Below are 12,627 nucleotides of genomic sequence, written 5' to 3' on the forward strand. Positions count from 1 at the left end.
TGTGATTTTTGCACGTTGATTTTGTATCCTGAGACTTTGCTGAAGTTGCTTATCAGCTTAAGGAGAATTTGGGGTAAGACGATGGGGTTTTCTAATACACAATCATGACATCTGCAAACGGAGGCAGTTTGACTTCCTTTTTTCCTAATCGAATACCCTTTATTTCTTTCTCCTGCCTAATGGCCCTGGCCAGAACTGCCAACACTATGTTAAATAGAAGTGGTGAGAGAGGGCATCCCTGTCTTGTGCAGTCTTCAAAGGGAATGCTTCCAGTTTTTGCCCATTCATTATGATATTGGCTGTGGGTTTGTCATAAACAGCTCTTATTATTTTGACATATGTCCCATCAATACCTAATTTATTGAGAGTTTTTAGCATGAAGGGCTGTTGGATTTTGTCAAAGGCCTTTTCTGCATTTATTGAGATAATCATGTGGCTTTTTTCTTTGGTTCTGTTTATATGCTCGATTACATTTATTGATTTGTGAATGTTGAACCAGCCTTGCATCCCAGGGATGAAGCCTACTTGATCATGGTGGATAAGCTTTTTGATGTGCTGCTGGATGTGGTCTGCCAGGCTTTGGAATCAGGATGATGCTGGCCTTATAAAATGAGTTAGGGAGGATTCCCTCTTTTTCTAGTGATTGGAATAGTTTCAGAAGGAATGGTACCAGCTCCTTTTTGCAGGGACATGGATGAAGCCGGAAACCATCATTCTCAGCAAACTATCACAAGGACAGAAAACCAAACACCACATGTTCTCACTCAGAGGTGGGAATTCAACAATGAGAACACTTGGACACAGGGCAGGGGAATATCACACACTGGGGCCTGTTGGGGATGGGGGACTCGGGGAGGGATAACATTAGGAGAAATATCTAATGTAAAAGACGAGTTGATGGGTGCAGCAAACCAACATGGCACATGTATACCTATGTAGCAAACCTGCACGTTGTGCATATGTACCCCAGAACTTAGAGTATAATGAAAAGAAAAAAGAAAAAAAAAGGGTTATGTGTCTATAAATTCCTATTTGTTGTAGAGTTCTTTTCAGATCTTAAAGTTTACACAGATCTCATCAAATGTAACTGCAAATGTTTTTCCTTTTTTCAAATATGTTTGAAATTAGCATAAAGTTAGTGTTGATTGTTCCTTAAATATTTTTAAATAGTTACTGAAGTTAGATCAACCTGCTGTCTTGTCTTGGGAAAACTTTATAGAATGGGCTTAATTTCTGTATGAGATGTGGCACTCGTTATATGTTATATTATTTGTCAGCTTCAGTATATTGTACGTTTTGAGTAACTTATTCATTATATGCAAATTTTTTGTATAGTTTTTCATAATATTTAATATTATTTCATGCTGATAAATCTGTAAGACTATAACAAAAGATAAGAAATTTGTGTCACTGGCGTCTTAGAGGGAGATCACAAATGGATGAAGCCCAAAGAGTGTTTGAAGGAAGATTGACAATTTAAAATTTGGACAAAGACTTAAAGGTAAAAATTCAAGAATCTGTGCAAACCCAAACGAAGATAAATCCAAAGAAATTTATGCCAAAAATCTTGAAAGCAACAAGATAGAAATGACACTTCATGCATAGGAGAAAATAAATTAAATGACAGTGGATTGCTCACTAGAAATCATACAGACCAGACAGAAGTGGCACAAGGTATTTTAATGGCTGAAAGTAATGTTATCTTAACCTAGAATGTATATCCAGTAAAAATATTAATATAAAATGAAGGTTCTATGATAACATTCTTTTGTTGTTGTTGTTGTTGTTTATTGTGGTTGTGGTTGTTTTTGTTTGTTAGATAAAGTCTTGCTCTGTCACCCTGGAGGGTGGAGGGCAATAGCATGACCAAAGCTTACTGCAGCCTCTGCCTCCCAGTCTCATGTGATCCTCACATCTCAGTCTCCTGAGTAGCTGGGATTACAGACATGCACCACCATGCCTGGTTAATTTTTTGAATTTGTGGTAGAGACAGAGTTTTCCATGTTGCTCAGGCTGTTCTCAAACTCCTGAGCTCAGAGGATCGCCTGCCCTGGACTCCCAAAGTGCTGGGAATACAGGCGTGAGCCACAGTGCCCGGCCATGACATTCTCAGAGGAAGGAAAATCAAGAGAATTTCATGCTAGCAGACTTATCCTAAAACAAAGGCTAAAGGAAGTGCTTGAACTGGAATAGAGATTATAATGGAAGAAATAAACAATAGAATGAGTAAAAGTATGGGTAGATATAACAGATTTCTCTTCTTCAGTTTTGTAAATTAATTTGATGGTTGAGGTAAATATTACAACATCATCAGATGTGGTTTTTGATGCAGGTAGAGAAAATAAAAAATATATATTATAAATGCAGGAGTGGAAAGGGATATAAAGGAGGTAAATTTCTACACCTGAGTCAAATTGGTAAAATGTCAGCACCAGTAGACTACGATAAGTTATGTTAATAGATAGATAAATCACAAAACACTACAATGAGATACACCAAAAAATGGTTGATTAAAAATGGAATTCTAAATATTGCTTCAGGAACACATCAAAAAACAAAAAAAGAAAACAGAGAAGCAAAAACCAAAGGAAACAACAAAGAAAACAAAAAGTAAATGGAAGTCATAAGAGCTCACATATTACTAATTCCATTACATGTAAATTGTCTAAAAAGACAAATGTCAGAGTGAAAAATAATAACCCACCAATATGCTACCTATAAGAAACTTACTGTAAATATAACAAGAGTAGAAGGTTGAAATAGAAAAATGGAAAAAAGTGAACCATGAAAACATTTGTCAAAGAAAGCAGAAATGGCTACAATATCAGATAACATAAAATACACAGAAAAATGAATATTCTGAGAGACAAACAGAAACACTACATAATGATAAAACTGTTAATTCACGAAGAAGGCAGAGCAACTCTAAATGTGTGTGCACCAACAACCAAGTTACAAATAAGTAGAGCAAAAATGGTCAGAACTCGAAGGAGAAATGGACAAATACACAGTTAAACTTTGAGAATTCACATCTTTGAAAAATTAATAAACAACTGTATGGAAACTCAGCAAGATAATGAAACCCAACAAAACTATCCACAAATAAGATCTAATAGACATTTACAGATCACCACCCCAAACCACAGAATATACTTTTTTTAACAGTCCATAGAATATTTACCAACATAGACACATAGACCATACCCTGGACCATAAAAGGAACCTTAACAAATGTGAAAGAATTGAAATAATGCAGACTGTGTTCTTTGGAAGCAATGGAGTTGAACCAGAAATCAATAACATGAAGGAAATTGGTACAACTCCAAACACATAGAAACTTAATAACATACTTTTAAAATACCCGTGGATCAAAAAAGATGTCTTTAGGAAAATAAAAATGTATTCAACTAAGTGAAAATGAAAATACAACATATGAAAATGTTTGGCACATAGCTAAAGCAGTGTTTTGAAAAACTATTTATAGTACAAACCCTATACACTAAAAAAGAGAAAAGGTCAGAAACCAATAATCCCCGTTCCCATCTCAAGAATCTAGAAAAGTAGTCTAAAATAACCTAAAGCAAGGAGAAGAAAAAAAAAATGAATATAAGGGCAGAACTCAGTGGCTCACGCCTGTAATCCCAGCATTTTGGGAGGCCGAGGGGACAGATCACCTGAGGTAAGGAGTTTGATACCAGCCTGACCAACATGGAGAAACGCCGTCTCTACTAAAAATACAAAATTAGCCGAAAGTGGTGGCACATTTCTGTAATCCCAGCTACTTGGGAGGCTGAGGCAAGAGAATCACTTTAACCCGAGAGGCAAAGCTTGTGGTGAGCCGAGATTGTGCCACTGTACTCCAGCCTTGGCAACGAGAACAAAACTCCATCTCAAACAAAAAAAAGAGAGAGAGAGAGAGAAAATCAGTGAAAGAAAAAGTTTGTTCTTTGGAAAGATTAATAGAACTGACGAATTTCTAGGACAAAATAAAAGGGAAAAAGGAGAAAAAACACCAATATTGGGATTGAAACATGTTATATCACTAGAAGTCCTTCGACATCAATATTCCACCAAAAGAGTACACCAAAAACACTTAGGTGATATGGAAAAAAATCCTTAAAAAGTACACACTATTCCAACTAACTCAATATGAAATAGATAAATTGAAAAGCTTTATAATTATGAAAGAAATAGAAATTATAACATAAAGACTGCTGAAGGAGAAATCTCTAGGCCAGAATAGTTTCACAGGAGAAATCTACCGAATATTTCAGTAGAATTAACACAAGTCTGCAAAATTTCCTCCAGAAAACAGAAGAGAACGGAACACATCCCAACTTATTTTATGAGGATAGCATTTCCTAAAATCAAAAGCATACAAAACTAGAACAGCAAAAGAAAATTAAAAAGCAATATACCCGCATGACTGTAGATGCAAAACTCCCTAACAAAATGTTAGCAAATAAAAATCAGCCACACTGAAAAAATATGTAAATTACGCCAAGTAGTGTTTATTCTAGGGTGCAAGTCTGGTTTAATGTTTGAAATCAATGAATGTCATCCATCATATTAACAAGCTAAAGAAGAAACATCGCATCTGTCACCCAGGCTGGAGGGCAATGGTGCAGTCTCGGCTCACTGCAACCTCCGCCTCATGGGTTCAAGCTAGTCTCTTGCCTCAGCCTCCCGAGTAGCTGGGATGACAGGTGGCCGCCACCATGCCCAGCTAATTTTTGTATTTTTAGTAGACACGGGGTTTTGCCATGTTGGCCAGGCTGGTCTTGAACTCCTGACCTCAGGTGATCCACCTGTCTCAGCCTCCCAAAGTGCTGGGATTACAGGCCTGAGCCACTGCGCCCAGCCAAAACATCACATGATTCTATCAATTGATGTAGAAAAGGCCTTTGACGTAATTCAACATTCATTTGAGATAACAACAACAACAAAAACCCCTCAAAATAGTAGAAATAGAAGACTACCTCCTCAACTTGATAAATAATTTCTACAAAAGTGTGGCTAAATTACACTTAATGGTGGAAGACTGAATGCTTTTCCTCTTCTGCTTCAGCTAAGGAGGAAATTCACAAAAGTCACAATTTACAATCAACCAAAAAAATCAATTTTATTTGAATATACAGTAACAAAGAAATCAAAACAAATATTAAAAATACAATATGAGGCCGGGCACGGTGGCTCACACCAGTAATCCCAGCACTTTGGGAGGCCGAAGGGGGCAGATCACGAGGTCAGCAGATTGAGACCATCCTGGCAAACACGGTGAAACCCTGTCTCTACTAGAAATACAAAAAAATTAGCCGGACATGGTGGTGGGCGCCTGTAGTCCCAGCTACTTGGGAGGCTAAGGCAGGAGAATGGCATGAACCCAGGAGGTGGAGCTTTCAGTGAGCCGAGATCACACCACTGCACTCCAGCCTGGGTGACAGAGTGAGGCTCCATCTCAAAAAAAAAAAAAAAAAAAGAAAACGTGAATTTTCTGCACTCAGAAAACCTCATAAGTATACCAACAGAATATGTACACAATCCATATGATAAAATGCTGATGAAGAAATAAAAAATCTAAAGAAATGGAGATATTTACTGTGTTAATAAACCTAAAACCTAAATATTGTAAACATGTCAATTCTCCCCAATTTGATATCCAGGTTTAAAACCATTTCTCTCTAAATTCCAGCAAGGTTTGTAATAGTTATAGACAAAGTTATTCTAAAATGTATATGGAGAAGCAAGGGAACTAGTATAGGTCAAACAAATTTCATAGAAAAAACATGGAGATGTAACTGTAACCAAATTTCAGAATTTTTACAGCTGCAGTAGTCAATACTGATTGACATTAGTGCAGGGATAGACAGAGACTAGTGGAGCAGTATAGAGAATCCAGAAATACACCTATACCAACTCGTTTTGACAAAGATGCAAAAGAATTCAATGAAGGTAATATAGACTATAGTGTTTTCAAACAACGATCCAGGAGAAAGTGGAAATCCACAGGCAAAAACAAAACCAAACAAAAACAAAAAAGAAACAAAGGAAAAAGAAGCAGGAAAGAAACTTAACAGATTCTCTCATATTGTGAAAACACTTATCCCATTAAATCATGTCTACATGTAAAATGTTTAGAAGAAAACATGAGAAAATCATCAGGAGCCAGGGCCTGGTGTCTGGGTTCTGAGTTGTTAGCTATCACACCAAAAGTGCTGTGCGTAAAAAACAAAAAACAAAAACAAAAAACAAACAAAAATCAATAAATGGAGCTTTATCAAAATTTAAAAACTTTTGTTCTGAAAGGTATCTGCTAAGAAATGAAAAGTAAGCTAGAAATATGAAGAAAAGATTTAAAACTACATATATTTTCAAGAATACATTATCTAGAATATATAATCAAGTGTAAAAGCTCTACTATAAAATCTGTAGTAGAGTGAAAGCTATAAAATTCAATTACAAAATTGGCAAAAGGTATGAAGAGACATTTTATCACAGAAGATATACATACATGGCAAATAAGCACAATTAATGACATGCAAATCACTAGCTATCAAGGAAATGCAAATTAAGAACTTGTTATTATAGCACTACACACCTTTTAATACAGCTAAAATTCTTTTAAAAACTGACAATTATAAATGCTGGTAATAATGAAGAAAAACTGGATTTCCATACACTGGTGGTGAGGATGTAAAATGTTAGTCCTTCTAGAAAATAGTTTGGCTGTGTCTTGAAGAACTAGACATATATTTGCCATATGAGCCAGGAATTACATTCTGGGACATTAAAATCAGGAAAATAAAAACACATGTTCACACAAAAATCTTACACAAATGTTCACAACAGCTTTATTTGTAATAGCCCCAAAAAAGAAACAGTTGAAATGTCCCTCAACAGGGAAATAGTTAAACTGCAGTGCCTCCATCTGATGGAGTATTCCTTAGCAATAAAAAGAGCAAATTGTTGATACACGCAACAACTTGGATGGATCTCAAGGACATTATGCTGAGGGGAAAATGCCAGTCACAAAAGTCACATACTGTGTGATTCTATTTATGTAACATTTTCAAAATGACGCTATTATGGAGATTAGTGGAGAAGAGATTAGTGGTTGTCAGTTGTCAGGGTGATGATGTGTAGGGAGTAGGGTGTGACTCTAAAGGGCAGCCTGAGGGGAGATCTCTGAGGGATGGAATAGCTCTCCACTGGATTGTGTGATGGTTACATAAATCTGCAAAAATGATAAGACAAGGCATAGAACTATGGACACATATTATACCAAAGTCAGTTTCCTGGTTTTTCTGTTGTGCTAGAGCTACCTAAGATATAAACATTTGGAAAAACCGGGTGAAAGTGTGACCAGAATTTATTCCTTCTGGTGGGTTCGTGGTCTCACTGACTTCAGGAGTGAAGCCACAGACCCTCGTGGTGAGTGTTATAGCCTATAAAGGTAGTGCAGGCCCAAAGAGTGAGCAGCAGCAAGATTTATTGTGAAGAGTGAAAGAACAAGGCTTCCACAGCATGGAAGGGGACCCAAATGGGTTGCTGCTGCTGGCTCGGGTGGTCAGCTTTTATTCCCTTATTTGCCCTGCCCAAGTCTGCTGATTGGTCAGTTTTACAGAGTGCTGATTGGTGCATTTACAATCCTTTAGCTAGACACAGAGTGCTGATTGGTGTGTTTACAATCCTTTAGCTAGACACAGAGTGCTGATTGGTGCATTTTTACAGAGTGCTGATTGGTGCATTTACAATCCTTTAGCTAGACACAGACCGCTGATTGGTGCATTTCCACAGAGTGTTGATTGGTTCATTTACAACCCTTTAGCTATACAGAAAACTTTTCCAAGTCCCCACTCTACCCAGAAGTCCAGCTGGCTTCACCTCTCAATCCCTCCGCTAAACAGGACACCCCAACTGCTGTTGGGAATTGGGTGATGACCATTCTAGCTACTTCCCGATGGATAGGGGAGAAGAAGGGGCCCTGCAGTTGTAGTGTCCTCCAGAGGGAAACTCTTTAGGCCAGTGAAAGGGCCAGTGGGTCGATCCAGGGATCCTTGGTGGAAGCTGTTAGTTGAGCTCATTTGGGATTCCATTGGTAAGATCATCTGTAGCTTGATTACCTCAATCCTAGAGGAAACAAATTAGACAAGGAGGTTAAAAATACAGGGCCTGAAGGTGAGTAATAGTTAGATGGCTGTCATGGGACCTGGAAAGGGGAGAGGCAATGTTGCCCAACTCCAGAGGTTGGTATAAGAATTTGAAAGGCATTGTCTGATTTAGGAAGCCTTTTCCTGTAAATGCCAGGCAGCATCTCATACTATCTCTGACTGGCTAGTGTAAAAGCAGCAATCTTCCCCTAAGAAGGCGCAGACCTCCTTTCTCAGCAGTGAGGAGGGCTAGGCCTCATTGGTTTTGGAGAGTCACTGCTGCCAAAGAGTCTATTTGGGAATGTAGAGTAAGCATAGATTTTGTTATTTCTCACAAGCTGTCTGAGAAATTCTTTGAGAGTGTGTGGGGGTAGGATAATGAAGTAGATAAACCTTCTATTCTGGTGTCTGTAGCACTAGCCATTCCTAACCCTATAAGTAGGGGTATTAGTTGTATGGCTCTGTGCTGACGGACTTGAGCTTTGAGGGGCACAGATGGGTCTGATTTCTACAAGATTAGAAGTTAGGATAATACATGTTACACTGTTAACTTTTACTAAACTTTACTTTTGTTGAAAACCTTGTCAGTTTGGGATTTCAATTATTCTTTACTATTAATAAGACCTCAATAAGTCCATATTAACTTAGAATTGGCATAGATGGCTCCTTCCTGATTCTGTAAGTACTTTAAGGATTGGCTGAGTCAAATAGATCTCACGTTTGAGCAGATCAATTATTAGGCAACTTTCCTAACTCTGGTTCTACAGGAGTTCCCTTATCACTTACTGAATACCCATTGTGTCCTTTTTCCTTAATCGCCTGGGAGGGGCCATCTATCCTCCTGTCCTGAGGGGAGTTCCTCCTAGATCTGGTTGGACCTTTGTATGGTAATTAGTTAAGATTTAGACCACCTGTTAGGAAACCTGCTGGGTTAAGGAATTTTTTTTTTTTTTTTTTTTTTTTTTGAGACAGAGTCTCGCTCTGTCACCCAGGCTGGAGTGCAGTGCCTCAATCTCGGCTCACTGTAAGCTCCGCCTCCCAAGTTCACGCCATTCTCCTGCCTCAGCCTCCCTAGTAGCTGGGACTACAGGCGCCCAACACCACACCTGGCTAATTTTTTGTATTTTTAGTAGAGATCGGGTTTCACCATGTTAGCCAGGATGGTCTGTATCTCCTGACCTTGTGATCTGCTTGCCTTGGCCTCCCAAAGTGCTGGGATTACAAGCATCAGCCACCGCAAGCAGTCAGGTTAAGGATTTTTGATAGGAAGGCCATGGGTTGTCAGTGGCCTCAGAGCTTTCGGGCTATGCTCTTGTTTACACCGACAACAAGGTGGTATTGGAGTGGTATAGGGTTATGGAGAAGACCTTCAATTATCAATTACAGGTTGTAAATTTACCCTGGCATTTAACGGAATAGGGTACACTGTTTTTTCTTTACTACTTCTATCTCTTTCTCTCTCTTTGACTCCTTCTTTGTCTCTTCTTCTCTTTCCTTCTCTCTTTAAATTTCTGTCTCTCTGTCTCTTCCTCTGTCTCTCTCTTTCTGTCTTTCCTCCCTTTCTCTCTCTTCTCTTTTCTTTCTGACTCCCTTTTGTCTCTGTCACTTCCTCTCTCTCTCTCTCTGTCACACACACACACTTTCTGTCTCTTTCTCTCTTTCCTTTGTGCTGGTCTTTCCCTGCCTCTGCCAGCCGCTTATGCTGTGGTTCTCTCCTCTCCTTCCCTTTTGATGGCTTAGGCAGTGTAAGACTGCCACCTCCTTGGGTTTTTGTGCTGCGTGCAACAACTTCATGGTTTCCTTGTGATATTTAATGGGGGTTCCCCCAGAGGTTAGGAACTCCCTTTCTTTCCATATTGCAGCATGGGCCTATAGGATTAGATAAGCATACTTACTATCTGTAGCAAAGTCTCCCAATTATAACTGAGAGGTGGGAGAAATACCTGGTTACAGGCTGTCCCAGGATTCCTCAGATGGTAATGGACCTTGAGAACAGTCGTCCGGGACAGGAGATTAACACTGAGAAGGCCGCACCAGTATCCAGGAGGAAGTCAATTTCCTGGCCCTCAATGGTTAAACGTACCCAGAGCTCAGTGAGGGTGATGACATGAGCTGGCACTTGCCCCGGGCACCATTAGTCCTGTTGTTGGATCATCTGGTTGGGGTCTTCTGGCCCAGAGAACCTTTACACTCTGGGGCAGTGCACCTTCCAGTGATTGCCTTGGCATAGTGGACATGGGCGAGGGGGTGGCTTGTTTCTCGTTGGACAATCTTTTTTAAAGTGTCCTTGAAAACCACACTGATAACAAGCCCTACCAGGTGATTGGCCTGCTCCATTTTCCGTCCTCTCTCAACCACCAAGGTTTGTTTGTCTGAGGGCCATGACTAAGGCTGCAGCCTTTCTCTGATCTCGCTTTTCCTTTTGGGCCTGTTCCTCTTGGTCCCAATTACAGAGCATCGAGTTTGCCAGGTTTAATATGCCTCCAGATTTTGTTCAGGGTCCAGGGCTTGCTTTGGGAGCTTTCTTCTGATTCCTGTGGCTAATTGGGTAATAAATTTATCTTTCAGGATCAATTGACCCTCGAGTGAGTCAGGTGACAGGAGAGTATATTTTCTTAAGGCCTCCCGTAGCTGCTCCAGGACGGCAGAAGAATTGTCTTCCCTTCCCTGAGTTATGGTGGACATCATTAAATAATTCATGGACTTTTTCCTGATTGTCCTTAGTCCTTCTAGAATACAGGTCAACAGATATTTGTGACTCCAGTCCCAATGATCTGAGTCGAGGTCACAGTGGGGATCCATACTGGGAACAGCTTACTGACCAGTAGAGAATTTGTCCCTTTCTTCAACTGTCATTCTATCATTTACTTGACTAAGATACCAAGTATCTCCAAACTCTCGGGCTGCAGCTAAAGCCTCGTTCTTTTCATTAAAGACCAGGGTTTGATCTAACAATAGCATGACATCTCTCCAAGTGAGATAGAAGGTTTGCCCAAGACCCTGTAGGACGTCTATATACTTATCAGGATCATCTGAAAGCTTCCACTGGTCTGCCTTGATCTGCTTTAAATCAGAGAGGGAGAAGGGGACATGTACTCGGGTTGGGCCAAATTCCCTGCCCCCTACAGTTTGAAGGAGACATAACCAATAGCCCAGGGGTTTTTGTAGTCCCTTGGAGATTTATTTTCTTGTTTCCTTCTGGGTGGGGGAGATTAGAGGAGGCTTATCATTAATAGGAAGGGGAGGTATAGGGAGGCTAGCATATGGGGGTAAGCTGAGAGGTCCTCTTGTGGAATGTAAATTGCAAGTTTTGCATACTTGTGGATTCTCCTTCAATGAAAAGAGAGCTTGGACATAAGGTACTTCACTCCATTTGCCTTCCCTCTTACAGAAAAGGTCAAGCTGCAGGACAGTATTGTAATTTATACTGCCCTCAGGGTGCCATTTTTCCCCATCAGAGAGACAATATTGGGACCAAGCCACAGTGCAGAAAAAAATGAGTGGCCACTTTTTCAGAGTTTGTGGATCAAACTGGTCCCAGTGGCTTAGGATGCATTTCAAGGGTGAGCCTGTTGGTGCCTGAGTGTTTCCCATCTGAAAGACAAAACCACTACAGTTTTGGTTTGTTTGTTTCTCCCCTGCTCAAGAACCCACAATGATCCCTGGATGCTGCTGATTGGAATAGTTGCTTTCACTGATGCAGCAGCAGAAATATCTCTTGCCCAAGAACTCACAACGGTCCCTGGACCCTGCTGATCGGAATAGTTGTGCTCACCAATGCAGCAGCAGAAACACTAGTTTTCCTCCTAGACCACAAGGAGGACCAAGGAAGGTCAGATTTAGTGGCCCTTACTGACACATTCTCAAAAACCCGCACCCTTGCCTGTCCTCCTAGACCACAAAGAGGACCGAGAAAAATCAGATTTAGTGGCCCTTACAAAGACATTCTCAAAAACCTCTTAGAGTCCTAAGCATTCTCCTGTTAGCATTGAGACTTTACCCCTGTCCTATAAAGATGTGATGCCCCAAAAATGAACTGGAGGGCCATAACATGAGGGAGGGAAGGGATCTCCAGGGTTGGAAGAGTGACGCCTTTTGTCCCCACTTGAATAGGAAGGATATCATTTCTGAAGCTCCCCATATCCTAGCTTCAGGAATAACTTTTGTTAGGCCTGCTAATCTGAGGAGGGATCCTAAAATTCCAGATAGTCCCACCTACCAGACGGGGCTTTGGGCAAAAATTATTTCTTTCTGATTGGTGAGTCTGGGTGCCTAAAGAAGAGAACAGAGTTCTGAGGTTTATAGTAGAAATCATTCTTCTGGAGAAAGTAGTCAAGCACCAGACACAGGGAGTGGTTTTTAGAAGCAGGAGTTGCCTTGTAGAAGAGAGGCAAGAGGAAGTTTGCCTGACAGGCATTAGGACCCAGGAGGCTAAGGGTCAGTGTAGATAGGATAGATGGGCGAGTCTCACTTGGGC

This window comes from Macaca nemestrina, chromosome 5 (genome assembly GCF_043159975.1).
Source record: "Macaca nemestrina isolate mMacNem1 chromosome 5, mMacNem.hap1, whole genome shotgun sequence".
Taxonomy (NCBI): Eukaryota; Metazoa; Chordata; class Mammalia; order Primates; family Cercopithecidae; genus Macaca; species Macaca nemestrina.